Genomic DNA, 11,066 nt, shown 5'->3' with positions numbered 1-11,066 from the left:
CAAGGTATGAACACAAGATATAACAATACGTAATGGACACACCTCCCACCACATGGAAGGAAACATAGAAGCTGTTGGAGATTATCTTCATCTTCACCCATGAGACATCACTAAACCTGCATCCAGACTATGCCCAAAAGGCATAGCAAGAGTAGTATCAGTACAAACCACACGTACTGGTAGGAATCATTGGTCAACCCGATACCCACCGCATGATATAAGAGATCGACCAGTGAAAAACATGCAATAAGATTATTCATTCCTCCACCTTTATATTCACTTGCCTTACCAATTTTGGATATTTGACCTTACACCAATACCCTTAACCCCATAGTACGTTCTATCAAGGCTAGCTAACTGTATCTATGCAAATCCCTTACCAGATAATACACGTCTAGTCGACAACACCGTATAGCACCACCCCAACTCACAATAACAACATTCATTAACACCTCCCTAGGTAACACATAAAGACACTTGGGCCCTTGGTCTCTACTTACCAAATCGCAGTCCGATTGGAACCTAACCGTTCCCAATCCATTACACAAACAAATACATCCGACTAATTTACCACACCGCAACCTACACATATATCCATATATCATGCACTAACCAATTATCTATTCCGGATCAATGAACAATTCCCACATTCTAAAAAATACATCAGTATGGCAAGTCAATGGTCCTCTCTCGGAACCCATACCCAAACTGTTAGTGTACCGGAATGTAGTACCCGATCCAAGTTAATGTGGCGGAACGTAGCACCAAATCCAATAGGTATGTTGGTACGTGACATCCGATCCAATGCAAGTTAGTGTGTCGGTACGCGACACTCGATCCAATGCAAGTTAGTGTGTCGGTACGCGACACCTAACCCAATGCAAGTTAGTGTGTCGGTACGTGACACCTGATCCAATCATCACAATCATAAGCATAATTACATCCATAACATACAATGCCCACATCATATAGTCAAGGACTCAAGTTCATCATTGTTATAATCAATTCATTAGGTTCGTTTACGCTTTTATCGAATTACATATACGCATGCATACCATATGCAAATCAATCAACACATATTATACAATCAGGAATCACAATCCCTCGCCTAAACCCTAATTCATGAGTTAGGGGTTTTCCTTTATTGTATACGTCTGATGAAATACCTAAGAATATCTGTACAACTGACTCTCTTCGGTACACGAAAGCCTACGCATGATCTCTACCGTCAATTCCAATATACTATGCGGCAAACATCAGATTTATAATTACTCAATTAATAAAACCTAACCTACCTGGGCGCCAAGCATTCGCAGAGGGATTCTAGATAAATTTCTGGTTTTCCGGATGATGGGATGGAGAATTTTGACCGGAAATCCGCAAGCTATCGATAGAAATCTCTTTCTCCTTTTTTCCCAAGTCTAGAGTAGGCTTTGGAGGGTTGCTGAGGTGTTTCTCGCCTAGTTTAGGTTTTTTTTGGAAACAGGAGAAAATAAGACTCGCGTTATTTACATTTTGTCTTGCCTATCCCGCTCTGACGGCTACTTATCCCGTTGTGGCGCTGACGCCCTAGCGGCATCGAGCATGTCCTGGCGGGAAAGTGACCCAGTCGTTTCCCGGTGTTTCGCTTTTTCTAAATAACGACGGTTCGAGTCATTACACAACACCAAACTGGGCCTCTAGAAGGAGATGCCATATTGGACTTTAATAAAAGAGATAATTTCATAAACTTCCCTTGAGGTTTTGCTCTATAACACTCACCTTCCATGTGGTTTATGATATTACGTCTATCTTTCTTATTTTGATTTTTTGTATCCATTTTAAACCTATTTAAAAATACATACGTTCAATAGTTTTTAAAACTTATAAATATAAATTATTATTATTTTAAAAAATTGAATATTTTTAAAAAATTATGAACAAATACATGGGAAAACTCCAACAAAAAATGACTCGGCAAAAATGTTTGAAAATCTGTGTTACTTAAATGCTAGCTTCGTGTTGTAGAGAAGAGGTACATTAACTTACATATCCATCTTTCATTGGACCAAAATAAATTATTAAGTCAAATAATAAATGATATAGGAGGTGGATGATGGGACCATGGAGGAGAAGAAGGTAGGTGAACCGTCCACCATTCTCGTGTTTTTACTTATTTATTTTTTTTATAATCTTATCTCATAGTCCTTATAAAGTACTCCCTTGATTCCATATTAAGTTAATTTTTAAGGTGTTTCACACTCTTTAAGAAAAATAAATTAAGACATAAATTGAACCTAATTTTCCATTTTTACCTTTATTAATTATTATCAAATTTATGATTAAAATAATTAAATATTAATTAATCATTAATTCCGATACTAACTAATAAAGGGTAAAATTGAAAGAACACTCTAAAAGTAATCTTGAAAACTGAACAATTAAGTTAATTTGAAAAATGAAAAATGTCTCAAAAATTAACTTAATATGGAATGGAGGGAGTATTTTTTAATTTAATATGTACTCCCTCTGTCCCTAATAATTAGTTCACTTTTAAATTTGCTCACTTATTAAGAAAATAATGATTGATATAATGAGTTTACCATATTACTCCTATTAATTATGAAGTGGATGAATTAAAAATTTAAAATTTCAAAAAGTTTATATTTTTTAAAATAATTAATTCAAGGTATAATAGGTAAAAATAAATTTATCCTTTTTTAATTTATCAAAATAGACAAGTAAAAAAGGGACAAAAAAAAGTAAATAAATAATTAAGGATAGAAAAAGTACTAGAAAACAATTATTTTTGGATAAGAGAAAGGGGTTACAAATACAATAAAGTTGTAAACTATTTAACCACAATGACGAAAGAATAAAATTAGTAGTCCTCAACGAATGTAATGTTTATTGGGAGAAAAAGAAGGAAAAGAAACAAACTTGTAGGGTGTGTTTGGTATGAAGGAAAAAAAAAATGGTTTTCAATGTTCTCATGTTTGGTTGGGTTAAATGTTTTGGAAAATGATTTTTCACATAAATTCATTTTCCTCAAATTTAAGGGAAATGACTTCCCCTCAAAAATTAAGGAAAACATTTTCCAAAACTTTCCTCGAACTTCAAATTACAATTTTTTTGTTGAAAAAATAAAAAAAAATTGTTTAAAAAATAAACTTAAAGCTTATTTTAAAAAAATATTTTTGAACTTCAATTTTTTTACTTTTTTACCCCACCCTCATCCCGCACCCCCCACCCCCCAAAAAAATATGTTTATTTTTAAAATTCAATTCAAAAATTATTTTTTATTCTCTAGTAAAAATAAAAGATATTTTCTCAAAAATAATTTTTATTCATAAATCAACACTAAAAAAAAATACAAAAACTATTTTCTAATCATCAACCAAACATGAGAAAATAAGTCAAAGATGTACTTGTTTTCTAGGAAAACATTTTCCTTCATACCAAACACCCGTAATGTTTATTGGGAGAAAAAGAGAGAGAGCAAGAGAAAATTTTGTTTCTCTTTTCATTAATGTCAATCAAAACTTGTTTAGTTATATAAATAATATAAAATATCTTTGTAGTTTATATTACTTGACTCTCATTCTAAAAATAATTGTTTTAACGTGTTTGACTAAGTTATGAAATCAAAAGAATTTTTTAATATTGTTTTATTTCTACCCTTAATATTAAATAACTGCATAAATTAGTAGTAGCCAAATTTAAAGTTTCAAAGAATTATTAATAATGTTAGTTTAGTTAAATACATCTCTAATTAATTTTTTTAAAGAGGTGTCATATCAAAATGAGTCCAGTAATATGAAACACATGGAGTAAGAGAGTGGAGAAAAATAAAAATATGCGCATACATACGTAAAATACATGTTTAATACATATTATATTAAAATAACAGTCATAAAAATAATAATAAATTTTGTGATAAATTCATAAAAATATTATTCTACTTATAATGTTAATGAACTTTTAACGAAAAATTCATAAATATCTAGGTTAAAAAATAAATTATATATAATATAAAAAGGTATTACATATATGTGATATAACAAAGGTAAAATGAAAAATGCTTAGGATAAAAGAGAAGTCGAAGTTCGATTTTAAAATAAAAATTGGGTGTGAAAATGGTTTTCACCCATTAACTATGTAGGATTGATTATTCATGTATTAGTTATTTCATCTGTTATCATGTATCAAATAATGCATACATTTTTTCATAACTTATACATGTATTAATTATGTGTATATCCTAAATTATAAACCAAACATCATATTAATTTTATACATAGATAATTTATCTTCCTATTAACTATCAAATATTTATAAGATTATTTATATCTATATAACTCACCTCCTAATTAATATCAAACTTGTAGTGAATGAAAGATTGATAAAGAATGAAAAAAGTGTTGTCATCTTTACTACTCACTCCGTTCTTTTTATATGTCACCTTTTTAGATTGCACTTGCATTAAAAAAATTAAGTTTTAGATTGCACTTGCATTAAGAAATTAAGTAACTTTACCCTTCTACCCTTATTTAATGTTTTCTTAAGTCAACTTTTCAATAAATGATGAATATGCTAGATTTCAAAAATTAAAATGCATTTGGATGGCTATTTAAATTTTTAAGTTTATTTTCAAAAATCAGATTTTATAGAATAGTGAATGGAGAGAGTAATTAATCAATGTATGAAGTACTCCAATGATTATTAATTACTTATTAGTTTTCCTAGGTTGGTCAAAATATATATTTTCAAGACTAATTAATTACTCTATCAAGGTATAATAGGAAGAAGATGGTAATTTATTCATTAATTTTATAAAATGACAAGTATTTTGGTCCAACTATTTATAGAAAGAGATGACATATAAAAAGGAATTGAGGGAGTAGTAGTAGTAGTAGTAGTGGCGGAGCCACCTTACAATTAGGCCGTTCTGAATCCCATTCGGTGAAAAATTATATTATTTATATATGGTTAAAATAATTTATTAGGTATATATAGTAGATGTCGAATCCCCTTCAGCTATTTCATGTGTCTATTTTTTCAGATTTTGAGCCCCTTATTGAAAATCTTAGCTCCGCCACTAAGCAGTAGAATATCGAAAAGGAAAGCAAACGTTGGGTTGAGTTGTACACATAATTAAATCATGCCATATAAAACAATTCAAGTAGTTTGGATGCTGACATTACATTTGAGGAAATAGAAGTCTTCGATTGTCATTATGTTTGTTGTTATGAAATTATAAAGTAAGAATTTCTAACTTTTCTTCAAAGAATTCTACATAAAAGATGAGTTTGGAGTCAAAAAGGCCACTTTTTTCTTACAAAATGCATAAAGGACCACTGATATTTTAAAAATACCAAAATTGACAAGTCGTTGATGGGGCAGCGTTATCCTTGCTCAATTTTAACCCCGTTAACATCGTGTAAAAAATTATTTTCTTGAAATCACTGCAAGGGTAGCGATTTCATTAAATTTATTTATTTATTTATTAAAATCGTTGCACAAGTCGCGATTTCCAAAAAAAAAAATCTCCATTAAGCCAAAACGGTTAGAATATATGATAAATATATTTTGACTCATTGTATATATCATCTTTGTTAAGTGAATATTTAGTTCCTACATAGCTAGTTAGTTTCCTTAATTATAGCCTAATTATACTCTTGTATTTACTGTATATAAACGGATGATTCTAATGAAATGTATCAAGGGATTAATCTCTTTCAGGGTATCCGATTTCTAGGGAAAGATCCTTAAACTTTCTCTGTCTTCCGCAGCGTCGTTCCGCCCCTCTCTTCTTCTTCTTCTTCTTCTTCTTCTTCTTCTTCTTCTTCTTCTTCTTCTCAAAATCTTCTTTTCACCCTACTCTTGTTGTATCCGACATCAAGAACCATGTTCACATCACTCTTGAGATGGAGAACGTACAATATTCCACATGGGTGGAACTCTTTAAGATTCACACACGATCCCATAGAGTAATTGATCATATTATTCCTCCAGCAAAGGGCAAGGAGAAACTGCCTAAAACAGAGGAGGAGAAAAAGCTTTGGTCGACTCCTGACACTACTGTTCTACAGTGGATTTACGCCACTATATCTCATGATCTTTTACATACAATTCTTGAACCCGACACCACATCAATGGAGGCTTGGAATAGATTGTGTAATATATTTCATGATAACAAACACTCTCGTGCCGTCACCCTTGAGTACGACTTCACTCATGTGAACATGGAAGATTTTCCAAATGTCTCTGCCTATTGTCACCATCTCAAATCTCTGTTGGACCAACTCAAGAATGTCGGCCTTCCCGTCGACAACAATAGACTGGTTCTTCAACTGGTCTCTGGCCTCACCGGGTGTGGCCACTCTTATTCTCCAACGTGATCCTTTACCCCAATTTTATCAAGCTCGTTCGATGCTCACTCTTGAAGAGGCCGGTCTTGCTAAGAAGGCGGCACATAGCTCCTCATTCGCCATGGTTTCTCGTGATTCGAATGGCTCTCATGATATTTCTGATCATTCCTCTTTGAACCGCAATACTAATGGTGGCAAGAGGAACTAAAACCGCAACAATAATGGAGAAAAAAATCGCAGCAACAATGGTGGTCGTGGAGGCAACAAGGGTGGTACAGGCGATAGGGGTAAGGCCGGAGATGGTGGTCAGATGGGCGACAGCAACAACCGCGGTGGTGGGCAGCAGCTAGCAAGACAACATCCTCCGACCAATGCTTCATGGTCTGGCGAACAGTCGTGGCCTTGGATGGCACGTTGGGCTCTTTGGGTTATACCTCTTTGTCCAAATCCATCAAATTCATGGGCCAAGCCCAATTATAGATAGTAGCAGAAACCGCACCCTGATATACTTGGGCCCAGACCCTAGCAGACCTACATGACAGCTCCAACTCCAACCGACATTGAAGCCGCAATGCATACTCTTGGTATCACTCCTCCGGATGTGAATTGGTACATGGACACCGGTGCCACTTCTCACATGACATCCGCACAAGGTAACCTCACGTCTTATTTTAATATGAGCAATAAATGTGGTATAATGGTTGGTAATGGTCAATCAATTCCAATTCATGGCTATGGTCACACTGAATTATCTTCCCCGTGTCCTCCCTTACAATAAAATAATGTCCTTCATGCCTCTCACCTTGTTAAAAATTTGGTGTCAGTTAGAAAATTTACAACTGATAACTCTGTCTCTGTTGAATTTGATCTCTTCGGATTTTTTGTGAAGGATTTTCAGATGGGGAGACCGGTACTGAGGTGTGAAAGTTGGGGCGGGGTTTATCCCATCACAAATCCAAGAGCTTCTTCGTCTACTTTTGCCGCTTTAGCACCATCCTTTTGGCATGATCGTTTGGGTCACCCGGGAGCACCTGTTTTGAGCTCTCTTAGGAAGAATAAATTGATTGAATGTAATCAAATTAAAAACTTTCGTATTTGTCATTCGTGTCCTCTTAGAAAACATGTTAAGTTGTCATTTTATGCTTCAAATTCTAGCACTATTATGCCATTTGATATTATACATAGTGATCTTTGGACGTCACCTGTTTTGAGTTCATCGGGTCATCGATATTATGTCTTGTTCGTGGATGATCATTCCAAATTTTTGTGGACATTTCCTTTGTTGCAAAAATCACAAACTTTTTCCACATTTTTGAATTTCAAGACCTTTATTTGAACCCAATTTGAGTGGGACATAAAGAATATACAATGTGATAATGGCCCCTTTTGGGAATTTTGTAAAGCAAATGGCCTTTCATTTCGTCTTTCATGTCCTCATACATCCCCTCAAAATGGGAAAGCCGAAAGACAAATCTGTACGATCAACAACATTGTTCGTACCTTATTGGCCCATGCTTCCCTTCCTCCTTCCTTTTGGCATCATGCTTTGCAAATGGCAACTTACCTTCTCAATATCCTTCCTCATACGCTATTAAACTATCAATCTCCTCTTCGCATTCTTTATCAAAGGGATCCGTCTTATTCTCATCTTCGGGTGTTTATGTTATCCTCTTATTCCCTCTACAATCATAAACAAACTTCAACCCGGTCAACTCCTTGTGTTTTTTTGGGGTATCCTCCAAATCATCGTGGGTATAAATGTTTTGATTTGTCATCTAGAAAAATCATCATTAGCCGTTACGTAATATTTGATGAGACGCACTTTCCCTTTGCAAAGTTACATACTCCTCTAAATCACACTTATAAGTTTCTAGACGATGGGCCATCATCCTACCTGGTCCATCATTTTACTACCTCACCAAACCCATAGGTTGCACCCCTTCCTAACTCACCTGAGCCCACCTCGCCCAGCCTAGTGAGTGGATTCGATTTGCCCAGCGAGCAGCACGGTGTTCCCCAGCCTGCTGGGCCAAGCCCATCTCCTCTTCTTCTTTCTGTGTTAAAGAAAGAGAGTTGTAGAATCCCAAGCTTTCATTTTTACTAGTTTTTTCTTGCTGGGTAAGTGACTTTTTTTCCTTCATCTGTGATTGTTACTCTTTAGGGGTGCAACCATTTTCCAGACCTTGCTTGAATGTGAGAAGTTGAGTGAAAATTGTTGTATGTTATTAAAAAAAAATAAAAATTGATGAAGTTGCTACCCTCAGTAGCGAGGGACAAAAAAAATCTAATGAAATTGCTGCCCCTACAATGATTTTAAGAAAATAACTTTTTTACACAACGTTAATGGGTTAAATTTGAGCAAGGATATTGCTATCCTATAATCGACTTGTCCGTTTTGGTATTTTAAAAAAGTCAGTGGCCCTTTATGCATTTTGGAAGAAAATAATGGCTCTTTTGACTCCGGACTCCATAAAAGACATTCATTATAATACAATATATTTATGATACTCCTCCTTGGATGTACATTTGATAAATTATATGTCTCATTAAAACCTTACTATAGAAAATTCAGTGGAAAAAACTCTAGTGAAAAAAAAAAGAGTACACATAACTAATACTCCCTCTGTCCCTAATTATTTGTCCACATTTTCTTTTTTAGTTGTCCCTAATTACTTGTCCATTTTGACAAATCAAGAAATGAAATTTTTCTTTACCCATTATACCCTCAATTAATTACTTTGAAAATGGTAGAACTAGTTTTTAATTCATCCACATCATAATTAATAGGGGTAAAATGGTAAACTCATTATATATCAATTATTGTTTTCTTAATAGGCCGGTGTGCCAATTTAAAAGTGGACAAGTAATTAGAGACAAAGAGAGTAATAGGCATTTTGGATGTCTCATTAAAACATTACAAGGAAAAATCCAATGGGACAAAATCTTGTGAAGGAAAAAAGGTACAATGCGTATTAACTACTTCTAATGCGAACATTAATTCAAAGACTTGAATTTTACGCATTCGAAACTTGCGCATCATCTTCTCGAAAGTTATAGTTGGTAGAGACTTGGTGAATAAATCAGTCATATTATTACTGAACGGATTTATTGCACTTTGATATCACATTTGTATGTAGAAAATCTTTGGCAGGATGTGTTTCCTTCTATCTGTCACGGACTTAGAGTGTTGGCTAAAGTTCCGTGTGGCCCTTGACAATTTACTCACTATTCTTTCAAGGTCTTGTAAACTCAAGGAAGCCTTTAAGAACTTAGATCGCTAAGAGAATGCTTTAAGGAAAGACTTAAAGAGAACAAAGAGAGAGTTTTGGAAGAAGGTTTTTTGTATTGCTTTGGAGAATGCTTTACACTTGAGTGATTGCTTGGATTCTTGGTTGTATGCCTTGCAAATGAATGGCTCCACCTATTTATACTAACTCCTAGGGACTAAAGTACAATTTTAAATTACTTTCTAAGTCCCTAAACTTATTTACACTTTGGTCCCTCCCTAGAATCTTCTACTAATTCTAGGAAATTCTAAAGCTTTCCAAGAAAATATCTAGTCCCTCTTCTAGAATTCTCCACACATGCTAGAGAATTCTAAGGCATTCTTGGAAACTATCTAGGACCTTTCATTGCCTTCTAAGTTATTCTAGATAATTCTAGGAAATTCTCTAGCCTTCTTGAATAATATAAAGGGTTCTAGAGTCTTTCGGAAACCTCTCCACAACTCTAGACCCTTCCGCCCCTATCCGGACGCCAAATTTAACTGTGATGTGGCGGGACGTGACATATCTCCTTTAATGAATCATCCCTTCATGATCAAAGGATTCTGCAAATTCCTCACTTCAACTTCTTTAAGCAACTATCTATTGTCTTTTGAAAATTATTCAAGAGTTCAATTCAAGTTATTAACTCTCATAACAATATAAAAAATTCTTAGTTGATTTAATTCATATGAGGATTATAAACAATTTTTTCAAAAACTTGCTTATGTTTTAGATTTTGAATCTTTCAAGAATTTTCGTATAAATTTTGTCAACTGACAACATTCAATATTAAATGTATGATATTTTCTAGTAATTAGACTGAAAATCAAATAAGCTTTACGCTTACCAAGTTGCATCATTCTACTTTTAAATTGATAACCATTTCTACCTCAATATGCTTTAATAGACGTAGAATTCAGACCCTCATAATCATTAACAATATTGCACTATATTGTATTAAAGAATATCACCGATAATATATCAATTTTTTTGGTTCACAGTGCGACATAACTTATTGAGATATTATTACTTCATTAATCTTAGGTACTTATTCCTCCCATAAGGTTTCATGAAGTGTTATGACATAGGCTCTTCAAGAGTGCAATGCCTCCATATTATGACCATTTTAATTTGAAATATTTTCCAAAAAAAAAAGATTAAAAAAAATTGACGGGTTGGACTAGGTGGGGGTGGCGTAAAAAATGAAAAATTTTAAGTTTAAGTATTTTCCAAATATTTTTTAAAAAAATTTGATGGTAGTGGAGGGGGGTAGGGTGGGGTGGCGGGTGGCTTAAAATAATTTTTTTTTAAAAAAAATGAAATATTTTCCAAAAATGATTTTTCTTAATTTTTTTTTACAGGGGTAGCGTAAAAGATGAAAAAACTAATTTAAATATGAAATATTTTCAAAAATATATTTTTATTAAAAAAAGATACAGGGGGGGAGGGG

This window comes from Solanum stenotomum, chromosome 10 (genome assembly GCF_019186545.1).
Source record: "Solanum stenotomum isolate F172 chromosome 10, ASM1918654v1, whole genome shotgun sequence".
NCBI classification, from domain to species: Eukaryota; Viridiplantae; Streptophyta; class Magnoliopsida; order Solanales; family Solanaceae; genus Solanum; species Solanum stenotomum.
Note: the sequence above shows the minus strand (reverse complement) of the source record.